Below are 23,974 nucleotides of genomic sequence, written 5' to 3' on the forward strand. Positions count from 1 at the left end.
CACATCTACCGAACATCTACAAAATGGAAGTAGAAATTGAAACTTACGTTTTTTAGTTATGGCTCATATATAATACAAGTATCAATATTTAAGTAGAATAGAGTTCACATATACACATGCGTCTAGTTTTAAGTTTTAACCGAGAGATAAATTAATCATTAATACTCAGGTGTTTCTAAATAATTGAATAATGATATTATACGAACCTTCCCTTTACAAGTCTTCAAACTCATAAACCAAGTTAAAATAAAATTAAAAAAAACGTTTCTCTCTCTCTCTCCTTTTGCTATATGATTACTTTATTTATTGAATTAATTTCCATGCTATATCAAAGACTTAAAAGTACACTATAATTTTTTATAATCATAATGGTAATTTCTATCATCATATTAAATTATTGTCGTGTCAAAATAAATTATAACAAAATTTTAGCTGAACATAAGTTCGACTCATTTATTAAATATATATACTTAATAAAATAATAAGACGATTAATATGTTATCAGTGATATAGACCCAACTGAAATAACTCTAATGTGAAAACAAAAAAAATCCCGCCACCGATAATTGAGCAAATTAACTTCACTTTATTACACGAAAGTGGAAGCAAAAGCCAGAGGCAGTCCCCACCACCATCGATAATTGTGCTTGTCTTGTCTGCTTGACGAACTGGACATGGGGGGGGGGGGGGGGGGGGGGGGACCAACCATCCATTGAATAACTGGAAAAAGTAGAAAATAAAAAAATCAGTGTCCAGCAAAAAGAATCTACCTTTAGGTGTTGCTTCCTATTCAGTACATGCATAGATAATGTACATCGACCTGGAATTAAAAAAATGGAAGTAGAAATTAAAACTTACTTTTTTAGATATGGCTCATATATATTACAAGTATCAAGATTTGATTAGAGTTCACATATTTACAATGTGCCTAGTTTTAATTGAGAGACAAACTAATCATTAATAATCAGGTTTTTCTAAATGATTAAATAATGATATTAATTATTGATATTTAAAAAATTTGTAAGAAGTATAACTAATATGTTGGGATATGTATTTGTGTAGAATGGCAAATATAAAGAATAGCAATAAAAATAGTGGAACTTTAATATGATGAAAAAAGGTAAACTGTAGAAAATTAATATATAATTCAAGGTACGTTACAAATATCACTTTCCTTCAGACATTATTTACCCCACCAATTGAGTGAATGCACATGAGTTAAGCAAATATGTCTCTAGGATATAATGAAACGCTTCTTTGTTTGCTTGTATTGTGCATCGACAAAAGTAAATCTGAATATTCCTTAATGTTGCAAGCTTGCCACGAATTAATATATTGTTATTGTAAAAAAATAAAAAAAATAATGTATTGGATATTTGATGCATAAAAGAAATAGATATTATTAGATGAAATTCATTTTGAGAAATAGGGCTACAAAAAGAGTGGTGTAATGTCGTTTTATTAATGTCTAAATGGCATAAATATGACATCTATTTACAAATATATTTATGCTCTTTTATTTAAGTTATCGTCTTTAGTAATGCCCTTGATTCATATCCATTAGATCAAGCAACCTAATCCCCACTAAAACTAACTTATTGAACAGTAACTCAACGGATGCTGTAAAGATTGCTCTTGGATGATTGACATTTTTTTTAAAAAAAATTTGGGCAAAGAAAGAAACTGAATTATGAGTTTATGGAAATTAAAGCAAATGAGAAAGTGAATTAGCACAATGAGTTTGTGATTGCGAAGGAACCAGCAAATCAAAAAACAATTAAGCAAGAGAAAAGGACAATGAACACTTTAATATTCTAGAAAAGGGATATGAAACCTCTAAACATTTTAAAAAAGATATATAATCTCCTTTTTATTAGTAAAATCTGTTTATTTCAGTAGTAACATAATCTTTAATTTACATTTACTATCATGTCCCTATAATAAATAAATTAATATATTTAATTTAAAAGAGTGAGCCCTCCAATTTTACTTCCCATTTGCTCAATTGCCTTTCATTCATATACAAGCATGTTTAACATCTCATTTTGCCTAATTTGCCTTGGAAGAAAATAAATTTGATTTTATTTTTATCTATTATTCATCATTTTTTATCATCTTAACATTGGGAAGGATATATTCATAATTTAAAGTGAATAATTTGGATAAAAGATAATTATATCTTAATTTTAAGTTTTAAATAAAAAGTTGTTGGTTTTATTATACATGTCATTGATGACATGTCTTAAATTAATATATTTATTTATTTATTATCGGGATATAATAATAATTATAAATTAAAAATAAATTTATTATTAAAATAAATGGAATTTATTAACAAAAATAGGAATTATATATCTTTTTTAAAATATTAAAACATTATTTTTTTTTAGGGTATCACTATCCATTTCCCATTAAGCAAAACAAAAGTGAAAAGAAAAATCAGAGCCCACTATAAATATAAAATTAGTGGAGCTCATGATGATGCATTTGCTTTACATACTAAATTAAATAAAAGCCGAACCAAGAATCTTTGCCTTAGCTTAACATGATTAATTAGGCACTACTTCATAGAAAACGCGAAAGCAATGAACCCTTTTTTTAATCTTAAATGTCATGAATATAATTCTTCTGCGTTAATTAATCATTCTTCTCTGACCGTCTCTTCAGGTTCATTTCAAAAGTTTGAAGATAGTTTATCAATTCTTCTACTTATAAAAGCAAGTTAAATTAAAAGATTTTAATCTCTCTTCTTATTACTATAAGTGCACTGTGCACGACATTTTTTTACAATAAACAATGCCAATTTGTAATGTAATGTTATATTCATATTCCCATCGCGTCGAACTCTTTTTTTCCCTCTTTTTTAAAAGGAGACGGTGCGGTTTGGTTGTTCGCAAAATTAGTGGTGTGGGGCTCTATTTGCTTTTGTTTTCACTTTATTAATTAACTAGCGAAGCAAACATGTAATCATTTGTAAAGGAGTCACTAGCACCGGATTATGTAAGATGAATTCGTAAGACTTATTAATTTCAATTGAAAATGTAGCGTTATTAGGTTATTAATTCACTAAGTTAACTTGAGGTTCTAATATTTACTAATTGTGGTGATTAATTTATTTAACTTGTCATAATTTTCATTTGAGAATGAAATTCAATCAATGTATGAAAAAAGATAATTTTTTAAAATTTTTAATTCCTATGATTTGATTTCACTTTTTTCCGGATATTGACGCTGTAAAAGCTTGCCCAATGTCATCAAATGCTTGTATCCCATCTCACAAATTAGCAAATATCATTTGGTTTCTTTATACGTGGCCATCACAAATTAAAAGTAACAACATCCACCATATATCGAAAATTAATTTTGAGAATACTTTTGACTTTTAAAAGAAAAATGCGAGTACAATTTAATAAGAGAGAACAAGAATTGATCATGTCCCAAGAGACTGAAAATAAGATTATATAAACTTGAATGCAGGCATATCATATGTTAATCTTAATTTTTTTTTGTTGCTGAAAATTAATTAATTTGTTCCACTATTCCTTTTTTAATTGTATGGTGAGAAACACATTGGCCACTTCTGAATCATGTTGCATATTTGTTAACTCAAAGAAACAGTACACTTTTGTATCAATCAAACTCACTTTGTTAATATTCTTCATTATTATGGTTAATGGCTTAGCAAATGTAGAAGGAGGAGTCAACCAAAATGTAGCACTTTCTCTTGTATTAACCTTTTATTAATTGTTGAAGTTAAAAAAAATGTTAAAACAAGTTAAAATAGTTCCATCTCAAAATCAGTAGGGTGTAAGTAGGTTGTTATAAATATTTTTAAATTTTAGTCTAATTTAATTGTGTGATGCACAAACTTTCTCACTTCTTTCATATAAATAAAGGGGAGAACTATTTGAACTCATTAAATCACTTTTTAAATTCCTCTACTTATTAAGGCCATCATAAAAATTCAAAAATCCTTTTTATACTCACTACATCTCTTAAAAATATCGCAAATATGACACATTTGTCTTCACCTTCTATTTATCTTCAACATTCACAATTTTTATTTGAATCTGTAATATGTTTAACACTGTTCATTCACTCATTAGAGTTCCAATAATAGAATATAGAGATTAAAAATATCATTAGCAAATTATTTGTTTGTGTTCTATATGATATTCTTGGTTTGGAAAAAGCTTCATCGGCAATATATGTAAATAAAAGACTAAGAACTTCCAATAATTCAGATTTGATCGAAACTTCACAAACTTATTTTCACTTAAAAAAATAAAATAAAGTAAAAGAAATTCTCGTGTTTTAAAAGAAAAACTGCCAGACATGTTTCTAAAACAACTAGAAACCAAACTAGGCTTGAAGCAGTGAGTTTTGAATTATAAAAAATACATAATTGTAATTTCACCTAAATCAAATGATGAATTTCATGACAACGGATTTAGACTATAGACCAATACACAAAGAATTGGATGTTCATCGCATTTGTTCTTGAAATTGTTTTGCGCAAAAAAGTTAACTATTGTATTATGTTGTATTGCATTATTTTAATATAAGTGTATTATATTATGCTGTATTGCATTAACACTGTATTATATTAATACTATACAACGTTTGGTTCTACATTGTACTATATTAATTTTTAATTATACATACACTATATTATGCTATACTATATTATTTTTTTGGTGGTTAATTTCAATTATATGTTTGGAAATAATATTTATTAGTACTTAGCAAAATATAAAATATAGAACCTTAAATTTTAGAATATTTACATCAATTTTTTTTAGTATAAATGTAAATAATTATAATAATTCTTCATTAAACTTATGTAAAAATAACAAATTCTGAATTTTTGCTATCGTAACATTTTTTTTTTAACGGCGTTTTTCAAATGTATACCTTATTGATGATGCACCATAAAAATAAATATCAAATTTTGCGATCATGATCAAGTCGAGTTTTACATTATGAAAGCATGACACAAAAATTGAAAAAAATAATGGCCGGCAAAAAGTTATACAAGCAACAACAAAAGTGCTAATTACTCGGAAAATAAACAATCAAGAGCCGCTGATAGATATGAGTCATATGACAAGGTAGAGGAATACAGATATCTGCATACATTTTTAACAAAGATCATCTTTGTAACCAATTGTTGGCTTTGGCATTAAAAGATCATCTTTGTAACCAACTGGGTAGCTATAAAATGAATACTAAGTCAATCAAACGGGAAAGCTTGCTACAAGACTTTGAAGCATTATTCTGTTGCATCACCTTCCTCCTCTGCCTCACTTCCTGCATCCCAAATTAAAGAACAACAAATATTAAATAACAAAAACAAAATCTTCAATAGACTTTTCATACTCCATGGAGCAAATCTATGGGAATCCACAAAATAATTGAAATATATCAATGCTGCAGGTCATAGTAACAAATTACAGATACACAATCATGCATATGCAACTAAAAAATGCTTATTTATTACAGCCGCTTTTTGGCATGACTACTTCATAAGTTATATATGATAGATAACATTATTATTCTAATCACATGGTTATGATTTTAGTTGGACATACAAAAGCTACGTGCATGAATCTGTATCATGCCACCTTTCATGAGTCAAAAATTTAAATCAAATCAATTTGGTTGAGCCTTCAAATTCCTATTCCAGTCAAAGGAGATGATTTTTCCAAAGGTAAAGAATGAGTCCGGTTACTTAAGCATGTCAACCTTTTTTCTAGGCTAAGGTTTATCCCTTTCCATTTCACTAACTCTCCTCTCACTACCTTGCGTCAACATTTGCATACTTGATATACTTTCACAACCTTAATCTAATACTTTCATTTATGCTGATATAAAGAAGAAGTTTGATTTAAATCTGGACAGGTAACAAGATTAAAAAACTGCCTTGTAGTAGAGCCAATTCTTCCAACAAACATTTCTTGAACCAATATCTAAGATTAAGCTGGATCACGTAAGACAAATATGCCAAGAAGATTTTTAACTCACCTGACACTATGGATCTCCAAATGTACTCAATTAGCTTAGGTAAGCCATACTTCTTCTCAATTATGAGCCCAGTAAATAGGACCCGAAAAACTTGCATTCCTCTGCTGACATTCATTTCAGTGTTGCAAGAATTACAGATTCCATGACCATGGACTGAAGTTCTTTTGTTAAGACAGGCGCAAGAGAGTACGCCCCTATCCCACTAGTATTTGGCCCGGTGTCACCATCACCAACTTGTTTATGGTCCTGACAAGACATTAGAGGTATGGGCGTATGGCATTCTCCCCATCCACGAAGTCCTTTAGAACCAAAAGCATTGTTTACAAGCATCGAATCAACAACTTCTATGAATCATCCAATGTCATAGTTAGAGCTGGTAAAATTTGACACGATCCAATTATTCGACACGAACACGACACTAATAAATGGGTATGGGTCGTCAAATTTAACACGATTATTAAATCGGTCGGGTCCGGGTCAACACGATTTTTTTCCGTGTCGGGTTAGGGTTAAAATTCTTGACCCATTTACCCGATCAATGACTCGATTATATTTTTTATTTTAAAATAATTTATAGATTCTTGTCATCAAAACTTAAATATTAGAGAATTTTTTTTTATTCTTTAAAAAGATGAATATAGACACAATATTTTATTTATAAAATTTTAAATATATTTAGAGCTTTAATAATGTAAATGTATAAAATATTGGTAGATACGTATATTTTATAATATTGATATATAATATTATTTACATATATATAATTAAAACCTCAATAATGTGTGTAATATTTTAGTAGATATGAAAATTTTATAATACTGATAAATTATGTATGTATGGATGGATGTTGAGACAAGCTAGAGAAGCCATGAATGAGATTTTTCCTTTGACTCCTGCTATGTGGCAAGAATTTGCGAGAGATGAAGCCTCTATTTCAACCGGGTATCTGTCATTTCCTTTTTACAGTGGTTTTTGATTTTGTGAACAAATACTTTTTTTTTCGCTTAGAGATATAGATGTTTATGTTAGTTATTTGCTAATGTAAAAAGGAACAAAAACTGCTTAAAAGGTATTAAAGAAAGAAAAAAGGAACCAATTTGAAGAAGGGGATACTCATAGCGGGAGTTCTGCTTTGGGGTTTAATTGATGGGAAGAAGAAATAGTTTATATGTTTACAGAATTAAACAATTGATCACTGAGTTAGTTGAGGAAGATAATTAATCACAATGTCTGAAGCTGTTGCTGTTGGCGTCACCTATTGTTAAGATTTCATCCTTTTTTATGGTTTTACATAGCTGTGACCTAAAGCTTAATGTATACGTTGATAATTACATAATTGGTTTCTTGCTGATACTTGGCTTTAATTTGTAAGCCTGAGGCTCTTTCGGGAATTGAGAAGATTTACGGAAGAGGAGTTTCTGATTATCTGGTTTGTTCTCTTTATGCTTACAGAATTTGAATTAACGCTCTGCATGAATTTATGATTCATTTTTTTTGGAGAAATATTTTATGAAATTGAAGCATTGGAGTAAAGCGTACTAGTCGTAAGCTTGATTCACTTTGTTTTGATTTTATTACCAAGAGGTGCTAACAGTTCATGATGCATAAAAGAGGGGGAAAAAAACTCTTCTTGGTAGATACATAAATTTTAGTTTCTGAATCATTTTCAACGAAAGAAATAATTTTACAGAGGCTGAAGAGCAGCATTTTCATTTATATGAAAGTTCAATTGTTATATCATCTGTTTCCATATCTTTTGTGGTAAATAAAGTCCTTGATGATGGCATAAGAGCACAGAAGAGTTGTTAGTTTCATATGTGGAGATTTTCATCATAGTAGTTCATTGAAAGTGAAGGCAGCTGAATACCCTTTTTTCTGATGCAGTCTGTCCCTCTTTGGTGTGATTATTTAAAATTTGTGCAAGAATATGATCCATCTATACGCGAATGTTTACCCAATGGCACTTCAAAGGCAAGGAATCTATTTGAGCGGCTATTACTGCTGCTGGTCTGCATGTTTTAGAAGGCAGTGAAATATGGGAATTGTACAGAGAATTTGAGCTAGCTATATTTAGTAGGATTGATAAGATTAACTTGAATGTGAAATATTTTAATTTATTTTACTTTTTTTTGGGCTTAAATAACGAGTTTATTCCCATCTATAGAAAGAAAAAGGGAAGGTTTTTTTTTTTTTTGCTGGGGGGGGTGTTTCCAACCCTAGCACATGACAAGCATTCCAAGACCCTTGCTGCTTGTTTTGCAGGAAAAGGAAAAACAGGTTCTGCGGATTCGAAGTATATTTCATCGCCAGTTGTCTGTTCCCCTTGCTAACTCAAGTGCAACTCTTCTTGCCTACAAATCTTGGGAGCTCAAACAGGGGGCTGTTCTTGATGTTGAATCTAGTAATGTAGATGGGATTTCTTCTAATGTTGCCGCAGCATACCAAAAGGCATTGGAGATGTGTAATGCACGAGCTCATGTTGAAGAGCAGATTTCTAGGCAGGATTTATCTGACTCAGAGAAATTTCAACAATACATGGCAGATGACTTTACTATCGTCATTTGATAGCTTTTTATAGTAAGTGAAATCCAGCCCTAAAAATTTTATTAATATGAATATTTTTTTGGGGGGATTTCTTCTTATGGCATTATTATTTTGCTTTTGTGTAGCTAACAATTAATATGTGCACTTTAAATATTATCTATTGTTTCTTAGCAAATAATAGTAATAATAATAAGTAATAAATAATTAATATCTGCATTGTCAAATAATAATAATAATAATGTCTGCTCTTTTTACTCTTGGGGGGGGGGGCATGCAGTGTCATTATCTTCCTTCTTCTCCTTTTTCTATTTTGTGCTTTCAAGTTTAATATTATTATATTAATCTGTTATTGTTGTAGATATACTTGAAGTATGAGCAATCTTCTGGAGATCCTGGTAGAGTTCAACTTCTTTATGAACGGGCTATTACCGACTTTCCTGTATCAAGTGATCTCTGGCTTGATTATACTCGTTATCTTGACAAAACATTAAAGGTTTATCCTTCTATTTTCTATTTTACTTCTTCTGTTGCAGCTATTTGTATACTAATCGACTCTCCTCTTCAGGTTGGTAATGTTGTGAGAGATGTTTATTCCAGGGCTACAAAAAATTGTCCCTGGGTAGGAAAACTTTGGGTACGATCTTTGCTTTCTCTGGAACATGGCCGTGTTTCTGAGGAGGAGATATCCACTGTAGGTTTAATTGTTACCCTTCATTCTGAGCTTAATCAATTTTCCTGAATGTATTCATTCTGAGCTTAATCAAGTTTCCTGAATGTAATTGATTTTGATTGTTTGAAGTTAAAGAAATGATCAGCTTCCTAGGCAAATTTCTTGGCAAGCACTTGATTGTGGGAGTAACTGAGGAGAAGCATTCCCTAGTGTTTTTTTTTGTTTTTCTCCTCCCCTAAAATTGCAATATACTTCCCTTGAAGAGTATTTTTTGCTTTAGCATTTACACATCTGTACAGAAGCAAACATGAATCAGAGAGATTTAGTGGGCAAATTCACCTGTGCTGACAAATTAAAGCATATTAAATACCGCGGTGGTTGTTGGAATGCTCCAAAAAGTGTTTTCTTGGTGCTCCTGCTCCTTTTGCACTTTCATAGTGTTTTAATAACTGGGTTGTTTAAATGTCCTGTACTTATTTTCTTTACAAATGTCTTTGTATTTTTTTAAATTTATAAAAGATTGTTCTAATTATATTAATAGCAACAAATTGCGCAAACTCAAATCTTAATTTCATTCTGCCCCTATTACATATATACGGGATTCTCCTATTATTTCATCAAATTTTCCATTACTAATTTCAGGTCTTTGAGAAGTCACTACTATGTACTTTTTCAACCTTTGAGGAGGTAGAGATATAATCTTATGTCTTCTGTACATACCTTGGTTTCTTGAGCTGTATGATTTGGTATATATCTACTTCTGATTCATCATGCATTTTTTTGTTAACTGGTTCTTTTTTGTTTGAGTACCTAGATCTATTCCTTACTTGAATAGATGGTTTGAGGTGGAGAATTTTATTCTCCGGTGAAGTTGAGGGCGCCTTGGATTATTCATTGATAACGGAAACCCTTCAGGTTTGTAAACTTATACTGTTGGCTATTCAATATTAAAATTGGTTATACTCCTTAATATCAAGAAATTGAAGCTTCCCAAATCATACCCAAGAAATGCTCTATTGTGGATTACTGGATGGAGCTAGTTGCTAGATGATACCTTTAAGATTCAAGACATATGTTGTTTTGTGTATGGCTATCAAGTACTTTGGCCTGCAATTGTGGCATATTGGTCTTACGCCAGCATCAGGTATAACATTGTGTCTGGCATATATACCATTGGAATTCTGGGTTTCTGTTGAGTGGGCTCCAACAGCTATATTTGTGTCCAATGTTGTGGGGTCCTCTTCTTTGGTGCTTTTAAGTGAAGTTTTAACTTTCCTTGTCAAAATTTTGTTACAAATCAAGTAGAAGGCACTGCACTGAAGCATTGGTACTTCTAGATTGCTTGTTTTGCATGGTAGATTTCAATCCATTGCTTTTATTTCTTGGATCATGTTTATCATTGAGGACTTTCTTGGCCAGTCATAGAGCTGACTAGTGCTACCATCATCATTGGTAGGGCAAAAAAGTCAATTCCTATGGGATGCTTTCTGACTTAGAGAAGATGTCTTCAAGAATTTGTGGATTTAAGTCTTCACACGATGTTCAACTCTTGATAGTCTAACCTTGGTACAGGATTTATAGCTGTCTTCCAAGTTTGTGCTCATAAATGAGTAACCTGTCTGTCTTTATGATACCAGTTAAATTTGTTAGCTTTCCGGGATTTGGAGGTTGTAAATGTCCATAAACAACAATGTCTTCTCTTCCTTACAGCGTGCATCAGATTACTTGTCAGAACAGATGAAAAATAACAATGGTTTGCTGCGTTTGTATGCTTATTGGGCACGTCTTGAACAAACTATGGGAAAAGATACGGTTTCAGCTCGTAGTGTCTGGGAGAGGCTACTTAAGATCAGGTTCACCAATTTTAATTTTTGCCAGTGCATACATAGCAAAATTTCTTTATATCTATATATTTTCGGATAACTTGTGCTTCTCTTAATGCAGTGGTACAATGTTGGAAGCCTGGCAAAGTTATATATCTGTGGAAATTGAATTGGGTCATATTAATGAAGCTAGATCCATCGACAAGAGATGCTACAGTAAAAGATTTACAAGGACAGGTTCAGAGGTAAATTTCTTTCATCCTGCTTCTTTAATGAATATTAACTGCTTAACAACGTACCTTGTTGTTTCCATCTTGTTTGTTTAACTGGTCTTATTTGTAAACACCTGAAATCATACATCTTAATTTCTGATAATTAGATGTTATTTTAGATATCTGTATCTGTTAATGTTCTTTCAAGTCTGATTCCAATGCATATTTAGTTAAACTGCTCTTTACTGCATTTTGGATTAGTTGATATCTTCCTTTCCTAAAAACAGAATCATTCAGGACATATGCCATGCTTGGCTGCAATTTGAATGGGAATTTTGTATAAAATTTTTAATGAATTTATGGGTTTGATGAGTAAAATTAGGGGTTCATATAGACTCACCCATAAATTGAACCCTTATTTTATGTTGATGCACAACTTAACTTAACAAAAATAATGTTCAAATTGTCACAAAATTTGAAAAAAAAATCATACAGTTAATTTTTCTTCTACTTTACTCCATTATTCAATGGGCATATAATAAATTAGGAGAGGGGAGAAATAAAGGGGAAAATTAGAGTATTGTCGCAATGATACACTGATACAAATGCCCATTGAGTGATTGTCAATGGGCATATAATAAATTAGGAGAGGGGAGAAATAAAGGGGAAAATTAGAGTGATTGTCACAATGATACACTGATACAAATGCTTATGTATGTGTAGTGTGTGTGTGGGGCGTTCTTTAATTTGACCAAAAATAAATGCATTTATTTGTATTTTTAATCAAAATCGAGGGATATAAACAAAAATTTTACCACTCCAGAGTCCAGACATGTATCATTGCCTCGTTAAAAAAAATTGCATAAAATTAAAAAACCATTAGTGGCTGAAAGAGAGAAACAAATTAAGAAAGGGTTCAAAAGATGGAACCCGAAGAGAAAACCCTAGCAACAATCCCAGAAGAAGAAGAAGAAGATGGAGACACGGCCATGCCCGACGTCAAGAACAACCCTAAACCAACAACAACAGCCAACTCTTCGGACTCGAGCGATGCCTCTGACTCAGACTCGGACTCTGACTCAGAAGATGAAGCAAAACAGAACATGGAGCTTCAAACCCTAGAGTATCAGCTATCCAATGAACCCTCCAATTACGACACCTATGTTCAAGTAACTTCAATACACATATTTATTGAGTGATTTTGTGGATAACCGTTTGCTTGTTCTTTCTTGGGTTGTGATAAAAATGGTTTTTATCTTTTTTTTTTCAGTAAATAAAGGTTTTGAGAAAAATGGGTGAGATAGAGAAATTGAGACAAGCTAGGGAAGCCATGAATGAGATTTTTCCATTGACTCCTGCTATGTGACAAGAATGGGTGAGAGATGAAGCCTCTATTTCAACTGGGCATCTGTCATTTCCTATTGCAATGGTTTTTTATTTTGTGAGCAAATGTTTTTTTTGCTTAGAGATATAGATGTTTATGTTAGTTATTTGCTAATGTAAGAAGGAACAAAACCTGCTTAAAAGGTATTAAAGAAAGAAAAAAGGAACCAATTTAAAGAAGGGGATACTTATAGTGGGAGTTCTACTTTGGGGTTTAATTGATGGAAAGAAGAAATAGCTTATATGTTTACAGAATTAGACATTTGATCGCTGAGTTAGTTGAGGAAGATGGTTAATCACAATGTCTGATGTTGTTTCTGTTGGCCTGAACTAGTTGTTAAGATTTCATACTTTCATTCAACAATACAATAGACTTTGATTGGGTCCACCGTAGTTGGGTGTTCTGAGGAATCAATGAGTGTCTTGAGAAAACTTGGGTGGAGTGCTGGTCATTTTCAGGATTCAGTTTCCAAGAAAACAAAAATGAAGTCGTAGTTGTAGTTTAAATTAATTTATGTTTTTATCTTTTTCTGTGAGCCCAGTGAGCTTTTATTTTCACTTTGTTCGCTTTTGTTTCTTTCCCTTCTTTTCCTACAGTTTCTTGATAATCAAACAGATCAGGATTAAGTGTTTACTTTTGGTTAGGGGTGGGCGTTCGGTTCGGGTTAACCCGAACTAAACCGAACCTGAAATTTATTTCGGGTTCGGTTCGGTTTGGGTTAACTCGTGCAACCCGAACGGATTCAAAGCTTCAATCTGTTCGGGTTAAATTTCGGTTCGGGTTCAACCCGAACCGAATTTTCAACCCGTTCGGGTTGAAGCTTTTTTTTTTTTAAAGATTTAGCTTTTAAATTAAAAATATATATACATTAATTAAACCAAAAAATCCCTAAAAATGAAAAATCCCTAAACAAAAATCTCTCCCTCTCGGCCTCCCCCTCCTTGCTCCCTCTTCTCACTTCTCAGTTCTCACTTTCTGTGAACTGTGGTTGATGACATCAGCACTTCAGCAGCAGCCACAGCAGCCCCGTTCAGCTCCAACAGACACCAGCCGGCCTCATCGTCTCACTCCCTCCCCCTCCTTGCTCCATCGTTTCACTCCCTCCCACGACGACAACACTCACAGGCCACAACAGCAGCCAGCAGCCCCGTTCACAGCAGCCCACTCGCGTCAGCCAGCACGCCTCGCCCGCAACTGCGCTGTGCGTTCAGCTCGCGTCCCACTCAGCCCAGGAAGTCTCGATCTGCCAACGCTGTAGCTGCTCTGACCTCCGAGATTAAGGTTTGTCTTGCCTTGCCGACGGCGACGCTGTAACTTGCTGACTTGCACGCAACTGATGGCAACAACCCGAATTGAATTTTAAGTTTTTAACAGCCTGTTGCTATTAATTAAATTGTAAATTTTTAATTAATTGATTGACAATTATTCAATTATTTGAAGTGGGTTTGTTGTTGTTGATTGATAATTGAACCCGAACTAATCCAAACTAACCCGAATTAACCCGAACCGAAATTGTAACCCGAATTATCAACCCAATCCGATCCGAATTGTCAATCCAAACCGAACCGAACCGAATTGGTTCGGGTTGGCGTTTTCAACCCGATTGGGTTCAATTCTCCAACCCGAACGGGTTGAAACCCAAACCGAAACCCGAACAACCCGAACCGAAACCCGAAACGCCCACCCCTACTTTTGGTGTAATTATTCACTCTAACTCGAATAGTACTTAGGTTTAGTGCTAACAAAATAGGAAGTGAATTAATATCTGAAGTTGACCTAGGAGTGGAATGAATGTTACCAAAAATATACTATATGGTAGATAGAATTTGCCTTTTAGGTAAGACAAAAATAATTACAGCTGTTAATTTATTTCAATAAGTTCGTACATCATTGAATAATAAGTCCAAGATTTTAATGGTTTTGTTTCCTGAAAATTTGTCACGAGTGCATGAACAAAGTTCTATGGATGAACTTCTCTTAGTTAATTTGAGTTCAATGTCGCAGTTCCTCATATTAACTATATAAAACACTAATCTTGCTCTTTACTTTGGAGCATTTTAATAATTGATGCTAATTCCTTAGCCATTTTATTCATCTTGTGCATAAATTATGCAATCAATAAGCCAACTCCACTTTCATCTTTATTTAGTGAAAAATTTGCAAGGTCACTAGGAGGTTTTTGTATGTCTCATGCTAACATGGACGCCATGGTTTCACTATGTAAATTTTCCCCACTGAAATTCATGATCCCTCATATACCACTCATCACTCATGAAGCTGTTTCTGGGGCTTTAAAAGCGCCAAATTTTAGTTTTATCCTTTCTAGCTTATTAACCTGTCCGCATCTGCATTATTATCTTTCCTGTCATACGAAAGTTTCATTTATCATCTTCCCAACATAAACATCCGTAGGTCATTGTTGACTTTTTTGCTTTGACACTTATTGTTTCTAAGTATAGGCTACCAAGGGAGAAAAAAATTGACATTGATGGTCATCCCCAGCATTTTTATCCCAGGAGACTGGTCATTCACTTTCTATGAAGGACTATATAGACATCCAGACTCTATTTTGAAGGACAAAGCTGTGGCTGAGCTTGGTTGTGGAAATGGATGGATAACCATTGCCATAGCTGAGAAGTGGTTGCCTTTGAAGTTTTGTTGGTTTGTCGTCCTTATGCCATGTGAGAGCTTTTATTTCCTTCCCTACCAGTGCCTTCAGGGGCTCCATCATGATTTCTCTCATCATTTTCTATCTCTGTGTTTTGCAAGGCCATTTGATATTTATAACAGCATTGGCACCAGGTTATGGTGATTTAATGCACTCCTATTAGGAAAAATTACATAATTATCAACTCTGTCCTTGTCCAAAAGTCTTTGTTGGAGTATGTTGAAAATATAACCTTGTAGGAGTTCTTTTATGCTGTCTGAATATCCTATTGCAGGTCTATGGCCTTGATATTAATCCCAGAGCAATAAAGATCTCTTGGATAAAATTGTACTTAAATGCATTAGATGAATCTTTTTCTAAGCTTTTCTGTCACTGTCACTGCAAAAGGTCTTTTGTATTGAGGGTTATCTGTGGGGCTAGGAAAGGTCAGCCCATCTATGATGCGGTGAAGAAAACCTTACTGGATAGGGTGGAGTTTGATGAATCTAATCTCCTAGCATATTGTAGACATCATGACATTCAACTTGAATGAATAGTGGGGTGCAGACCTCAGGTACTCTCACTTTCTGCAACTCATGATATTTCTAGGGGATTAAATTTTAGTGAAGTTTGTTTACCCAACATCAAGTTGGAATTTTAGTGTGCCCACATGGATTACTTTTAACTCCTAGTTTAACTTATTCTGTTGTCTCCATGCAGGTTCTCAACCCCAATTCCAATGCAATGTCGAAAATAATCACTGAAAATGCAAGCGAGGAATTTCTGTATTCATTGAGTAACTATTGTGGATTGCAGGTTGGAAGATATTCTAAATAATTTAATTGTGATGCGCAATTGCAATTGCCGGGAAGTTAGCAATTAAGTTGATAGGCTTCTTCTGGTTTCACATATTTCTAAGTAACAACTTTGGTTTGAAGCTTGCATACCTTAGGTAAGGTTGATGTCTTTAGTTGGTCAATATCAATTGGGAAATATAGCTAACCAGTGAAGACAGTGGGAAAAGGATGATGTGAGTTTGACAAATGCTGGGAGGAGATAGGGAAACTTAATCTGAAAGATTTCTTTTTTTTTCTTGGTTTATTTATTTATTTACTCGTGTGACCTCTTCACAATGCCATTGATTCCCATAGTTCATGTTGCTAGGTGAACTTAACAACAACCATCTATTATGCCTTGTGGATAACTGAGAAAATTTATTGCTTTGGACAAGTTGCTTTTTGAAATAGAGTGCAAGTAGATTGACTAATAATGAACTTATTGTATCAAGTTGTTACATTTGAATATATTAAGGTCATATAAAGCTTACTTGTTATACTTCTTTTTTTCTTTTTTCCCTCCCCATTTCCCTGTATGGAGGGTTTCTTGGACGATCAGTTTGGCTTAGGTCTAATTTTCTCGAGCAGTTAAGGAATTACTGTTATCAAAATAAAGTTTCCTCTCACTCACTAGCCAATTGAGCAGCTCGTCACCGGTCGGATTCATTGCCGATTGCAGCCCACCTCCATCATGTCAGTTCAGTAGCTTGTCGCTGCAGTCATGATCGGCCTCTTTGTTGTCGTTGAAGAACCAATCAATAATGATGATGATTGATGATGATGATGATTACCATTGTTGATGATTAATATTATTGATGATGATGATGTAGATGATGTAATTGCGGTGAGATGATGAAGATGAAACTGAATTGTGATGTTGATAATGAAATTGACAGAAGGAAGAAGAAGATTGTGAAAAATCTGACTTCTTCACTCGTATTACATTAGAGAAGAATACATATTTATATACATTACACCCTAGGAATAAAATGGTAAAAAAAAAACAGCTAAGATATTGCAAATCAGTATCCCTGAAAATTAGGGATTATATATCCTAAAATCTAGTATTTAAGTCAACACATAGCTGTAAAATACAGCTAACATCTACAACAATAGTCAACACACAGCTGTAAAATACAACTGACATCTGCAACACTCCCCCTCAAGCTGGAGCATAGATATTCTTCATGCCTAGCTTGCATACAAACTCTTCAAACTTGTGTCCATGCATTCCTTTTGTCAACATATCTGCAGTTTGTTGTCCTGTTAGAATATACACCAAACAGATAACTCCAGTTTCCAATTTCTCTTTAATAAAATGTCGGTCTACCTCCACATGTTTTGTCCTGTCATGATGGACAGGATTATGGGCAATATTAATTGCTGCCTTATTGTCACAGTAAAGTTGCATAGAACTATTTTTTATTAACTGTAGTTCTTTGAGAACACGTTCTATCCACATAAGCTCACATACCGCATGTGCTAGTGCTCGAAATTCTGCTTCTGCACTGCTTCGTGCCACTACAGTTTGCTTCTTGCTTCTCCAAGTTACAAGGTTTCCCCACACCTTAGTACAATAACCCGTTGTAGACTTCCTATCCATGATGTTTCCAGCCCAATCCGCATCAACAAAAGCTTCTACATTCCTTTTTTCTCCCTTCTCAAAATAAAGTCCCTTTCCCGGTGTTGACTTCAGGTATTGAAGTATTCGGTTTACTGCCACTAAGTGAGCTTCTTTTGGGGCGTGCATAAACTGGCTCACTAAGCTAACCGCAAAAGCAATATCAAGTCTAGTATGGGAAAGATAAATTAATCTCCCTACTAGCCTTTGATATCTCCCCCTCTCCACGGGTGCACTATTTTCTTCAAGACCCAACTTGCTATTTGGTTCAATTGGTGTGGCAGCAGGTTTACAGCCAATCATACCAGTATCCTTTAGCAAATCTAGGGTGCATTTCCGTTGTGTAACTAGAATACCTTTAGCTGTTCTAGCTACCTCCATTCCCAAAAAATAACGTAGTGGTCCAAGATCCTTGATTTCAAACTCACCAGCTAATTTTTCTTTTAATCCTTCCAGCTCTTCTTTGTCATCTCCTGTTAGTATAATGTCATTAACATACACGATCAAAATAGCTAACTTCCCTTCTTTAGACCGTTTGTAGAACATAGTATGATCGGCTTGCCCTTAAGAATAACCATAGTTCTTCAAGACTTTCCAAATCGATCGAACCAAGCCCTAGGGGACTGTTTAAGGCCATAGAGAGACCTTTTTAACCGACAAACTCTTCCAGCAGGTCCTTTTTCTTCAAAACCAGGCGGCATATCCATGTAAACTTCCTCTTCCAATTCTCCATTCAAGAATGCATTCTTGATATCAAGTTGGTTGAGAGGCCAATCTAAATTTGCAGCAAGAGAGAGAAGGATCCTTACAGTATTAAGCTTTGCCACTGGAGCAAAAGTTTCTAGATAGTCCACCCCATAGGTTTGTGTGAAACCTTTCGCCACGAGTCTTGCTTTATACCTGTCCACACTTCCATCAACCTTAAATTTGACTGTAAATACCCACTTGCACCCCACAGTCCTCTTGTCTTTAGGTCTTGGTACAAGCTTCCATGTGTTATTCTTTATTAAGGCTGCCATTTCTTCTTAAACAGTTTTCTTCCACTCATTTGACTCTAGGGCTTCATGGATGTTTCTTGGAATAGTGGTATTAGATAGACTGGCCACAAAATTCCTATACTCCTTAGATAGATTTGCATATGACAAGAACTTGTTGATAGGATGTTTAGTGCAATTTCTTACCCCTTTCCTTATCGCAATAGGCAAATCTGTGGACTTCTGAGCTTCGTTCTCAGCATATTCAGTAGGTGGGTTTTGATCCTCCCTTAGTTCAGATCTCGGTTCTGCTTGGTCTATAAGTGGCTGTACCTCTTGAGTTTTATTCTTCTTTCGTGAATAGACATGAAACTCGCCTATAGGTTCCTCCAAATGTGAATTGGTTTTTATTCCTTCATTCCTTGGTGACACTATTGGTTGATTAAGTTCTATGGTGTTAGGTAGGTTAGGATGAATGTCTGGACTGAGGAAGGAGGTATTTGGTAGATTGAGTTCTAGGCTGGAATTACTGGACATATTAGGTTCTAGGCTGGAACATCTGGACATATTGGGTTCTAGGCTGGAACTACTGGACATATTGGGTTCTAGGCTGAAATTACTAGGCATCTTAGGTTCTAAAATGCCAAGAAGATCCCAGGAATTATCTTCTCTCAAATTCTGCCCCTGAAGAGAATTACTCGTGTAAAAAGGCTGATTTCAAAGAACTTGACATCCATTGTGACGAATAATTTTTTGGTAAGAGGATTATAACACTTGAACCCTTTCTTGGTAGGAGAATATCCTAGAAATAGGCACTTGATGGCTCTAGGAGACAACTTTGTTCTTTGAAGACTCGGAAGATATACAAAGGCTGTACAACCAAAAGTTTTGAGTGCAAAATTAGAGGTAACAAGGTGATTTTGTGGGTAGCTGTCAAGAAAAACAAAAATAGGTGTCTTGAATTTAAGAACTCGAGAGGGCATACGATTTATGAGATAAGATGCTGTAAGAATGGCCTCTCCCCAATATATTTTTGGTACATTAGTTGTGAACATAATGACCCTAGCAACCTCTAAAAGGTGTCTGTTTTACGTTCTGCAACCCCATTTTGTTGTGGTGTTTCGGAACAAGAACTTTGGTGGACAATTCCTTGTTGTGATAGGTAATTCCCTAAAATAGAATTGAAATACTCAGTTCCATTATCTGTACGGAGTACACGATTTTCAGTTTGAAACTGAGTTTTTACCATGACATGGAATTGTTTAAAAGTTTGTCCAGCTTCAGATTTTTCCTTCAAAAGGTACACCCAAGTGGTCCTAGAGTGGTCATCTATGAATGTTATGAACCATTTTGCTTTTGACAGGTTGTTAACCCTTGAGGGGCCCCAAATATCACTATGAATCAAAGAGAAAGGCTGGGATGGTTTATAAGTACGGGTAGGAAATGAAACACGTGTTTGTTTAGCCATTTAACAAAAGTCACAATATAATAAACTCAAATTTTGATTTTTAAATAAGGAAGGAAACAAGGTTTTTAGATATGGAAAGCTAGGGTGGCCTAACCTATAGTGCCACAACATTATTTCAGAAGAAACAAATTCACATTGAGAGACCTGAGCATGTCCTTTCACGAGTCTTTTATTCTCGAGATAGTACAGTCCCTCATATTCCTTTGCATTCCTAGTCATCCTCCCCAAGATTGGATCCTGAAATAGACATTTAGAACCACAGAATTTAGCTACACAGTTTGTGTCTTTAGTAAGTTTACTAACTGAAAGAAGATTGCATTTAAGATTTGGGACATGTAAAACTGAAAAAGAGTCAAACAATTTGATAGTTTTACTGTTCCTTTTCCAGCAACAGTGGATAATGATCCATCAGCAATCCTCACTTTATAATTACCTGGACATGGAGTGTAACTAGAGAAAAATTGAGAAGACCCTGTCATATGGTCTGAGGTCCCTGAATCAACAATCCAAGAACCTTTTTCAAGGGATTGGATGCTAAGGGCTGATGGGTTACCTGTATGGACTGCATTACAACTAGAGGAGGTCAAGTCATTTTTATTTGCTTGCTGATTTTGTATAAGGAGCTGTTGCAGCATCTCAAATTGATCTTTTGCGAGGGCAAACTGATTAGTTTTCTCTGTCACCATTCCCTTTGCTTCTTGCTGCCGTTTTGGTTTCCAATCTGCTGGCTTTCCATGAAGCCTCCAGCATGAGTCTCGAGTATGCCCTTTCTTGTGACAATAGTCGCAATAGGGACGTTCTCCATGTTTTTGTCCCTTTTGGTTAGCTGACTGATCTGTCTTTTTGGTCACCAGCGCTGATCTCTCCGCCTCAGGTTCCTTCACCAGTCCCATCATGACTCTCTTTCGACTTTCTTCACGCCCCACCTCAACAAAAGCTTCTCGGATGGAGGGTAGAGGATTCTTTCCTAATATTCTGCCACGAACTTCATCAAGTTCTTTGTTGAGTCCATAAAGGAAATCAAAGAGACGTTCTTTATCCAACATCCTCTTATTTTGATGGCATCCTCAGAGCAATGCCATTGCGATTCATAGTAAAGGTCAAGTTCATGCCATATATTGTTTAGAGAATTGAAATATTGAGTCACTGAAAGACTCCCTTGCTTTTGGTCACGTAATTGTGACTTGATTTCAAAGAGCTGAGCTGCATTCCCCAGGTCAGAGTAAGTTTCTGTCACGGCTTCCCAAAGCTCCTTCGCAGATGGTAGGAAGAGATAAGTCCTACCAATATCCACGTCCATCGAGTTGATCAACCAAGTTTGCACCATTGAATTTTCAGCATCCCACTGTGGATAACCTGGATCCAAGACATCAGGGGCTTTGGTTTCCCCTGTAATATACCCTAATCGGCCTTTGCCACGAAGAAATAGGGTGACAGATTGAGACCATTGCAAAAAGTTTCTGCCATTTAACTTGTGCAAAGTTATTTGCAAAGAGGGGTTTTCGGTACCTAAGGAGACCGAAGAGATGTCCTGCCTTGTTACAGAACTGGAGGAAATCTCAGATTCTTGTGTAGGGTTTGTTGTCTTCTCCATTGGATGGGTTGAGAGTTTAGAATGAGAAAAAAATTCAGAGGCTTAGTTTAAAAGAGTTGCTCTGATACCATGTGAAAAATCAGACTTCTTCACTTGTATTACATTAGAGAAGAATACATATTTATATACATTACACCCTAGGAATAAAATGGTAAAAGAAAAAAAAGCTAAGATATTGCAAATCAATATCCCTGAAAATTAGGGATTATATATCCTAAAATCTAGTATTTAAGTCAACACATAGCTGTAAAATACAGCTAACATCTACAACAATAGTCAACACACAGCTGTAAAATACAGCTGACATCTGCAACAAAGATAATTGTGGTGATGATGATGATGTTGATGGAGAAGATGAAATTGACATGATTGATGATGAAGTAACGAAGAATTTGTAAAACACACACACACACACACACAGAGAGAGAGAGAGAGAGAGAGAGAGAGAGAGAGAGAGAGAGAGAGAGAGAGAGGAGAAGAGGATAAAAAAAAAGATAGAGAAAAACAGGAGAGAAAATAATAACAAAAACAAAAGAGGAAAATAATTATTATTGTTATTATTATTATTAACAATAACTTTCTTAATAACCATAATCATATAATAGATAATAAAAATAGAAGGTAATAATAACTAAGGGTATTTTAATAATTTAAATAATTTATTGTAATTTCAAGGTAAAGTAAATATATTAATGATAATACAGTTTATTTTAATTTTGATTCTTATAATTGAAGTAAATAATTTATTTTAATTTTTATTTCACATTTTAATTTTATTCTATTCTGAATTAGTAAACGCATCATAAAATCATGTGATTCTACTCTATATGTGAGATTGATTTTTTTCTTTAAGGCCTACGACATCCCAATACAAGTCTATATAGGACCAAGCTACTAAGTGGACGGTCATAAAAACTTAAAAAGGCATAAAATTGGATGGCCGTCTAATTAATTTCCCGTGACCTACAACAAAAATTTAAGAAGGAACTCCGATACCATCAATTCTGCATTTTAATTTGAAGTTGGAAAACAGTGAAAACAGAAGGATCGGGTGATTTAATTTTATACATATTTAATCAAGTAAAAATGGCACGTGCGTTGTAATTTGCCCAGTTATCTTACTTTGAATAATAACAAAGTTCAAATTTTGTATTCAGTGAAAAATCAATTCTATAGTGAAAAACACTAGCTAGAAAAAAATCTATGTCCTGATGTCTTAGTTTATAAGCTCAAACAATGAATAGTATACATACAACGCATGATAGAACACAAACTCATATAGATTTTTAGTTTTGAAATTCATTTCAGAAAATCTGTTCTGTTCAACAGGTTATAGATTATCAACTAAACTCTGCCCACATTCTTAGCTCTGCCATTGGAAGTACGCAACTCAGCTGCCCATCGACCGCCAAGCCATCAAGACAATACCAAGATACAACATCAATAATAATAACATCAAGAATTACATAGAGGCCGTCGCACGTTACACCCACTCCAACAGGAAACTAATTAATACCCTCCAAGCTCCTCTGTTTCAAATCCAAATCCACTGCTCGACCATTTACTATGACGTAAGGTATATGGATTAATTAACAAGTGCCGATATTGTCCTCCATCCTTTTGTGTACCTTTCTTCTGGCAAGGCCTTTTCTGGAAAGTATTTGAGCTCCAGACAATTGCAGAATTTCAATTTGCTGAGGTTTTGATGATCAGCAATTGAAGAAGACAGGTGTTAATAATTATGAAGAACTGGTGTAATTTATATCATGTAGGAAGCCCTTCAGTTACTTTTTTGACCGTGCTCAAGCTCTTTTAAGGGCTAATATTAAAATTTCGTGATATTGTGCCAAAAGAGCTTCGTACGTCATTGTAAACTGTTCATCGTTATGTGCTGCTTCCCCATTTAATTACATTTATTTAACATTTTAAAGATGGAAGTAGAAATTAAAACTCAGTTTTTCAGATATGGCTCATATACAATGCAAGTATCAAGATTTAATTAGAGTTCAATATACATGCGTCTAGTTTTTATTGAGAGAAACAAATCATAAATACTCAGGTGTTTCTAAATGATTGAATAACGATATTATTGTTATTTATAAATTTATAAGGATAAATAACTAATAGTCCACCATAAATACCGAAAAGGGTCCCCAGCATAACTTGAACAACTTTAC

General features: G+C 34.2%; 2 pseudogenes; both read left to right on the forward strand.

Moving 5' to 3' along the window:
* The first annotated feature begins 6,856 nt into the window (after window positions 1-6,856).
* On the forward strand, window positions 6,857-11,642 carry LOC18040250 (annotated as a pseudogene).
* Window positions 11,643-15,121: 3,479 nt separating this feature from the next.
* Window positions 15,122-16,774, forward strand: LOC18040253 (annotated as a pseudogene).
* Window positions 16,775-23,974: the final 7,200 nt, after the last annotated feature.

Source organism: Citrus clementina, unplaced genomic scaffold, assembly GCF_000493195.1.
Source record: "Citrus clementina cultivar Clemenules unplaced genomic scaffold, Citrus_clementina_v1.0 scaffold_5, whole genome shotgun sequence".
In the NCBI taxonomy this organism is placed as follows: Eukaryota; Viridiplantae; Streptophyta; class Magnoliopsida; order Sapindales; family Rutaceae; genus Citrus; species Citrus x clementina.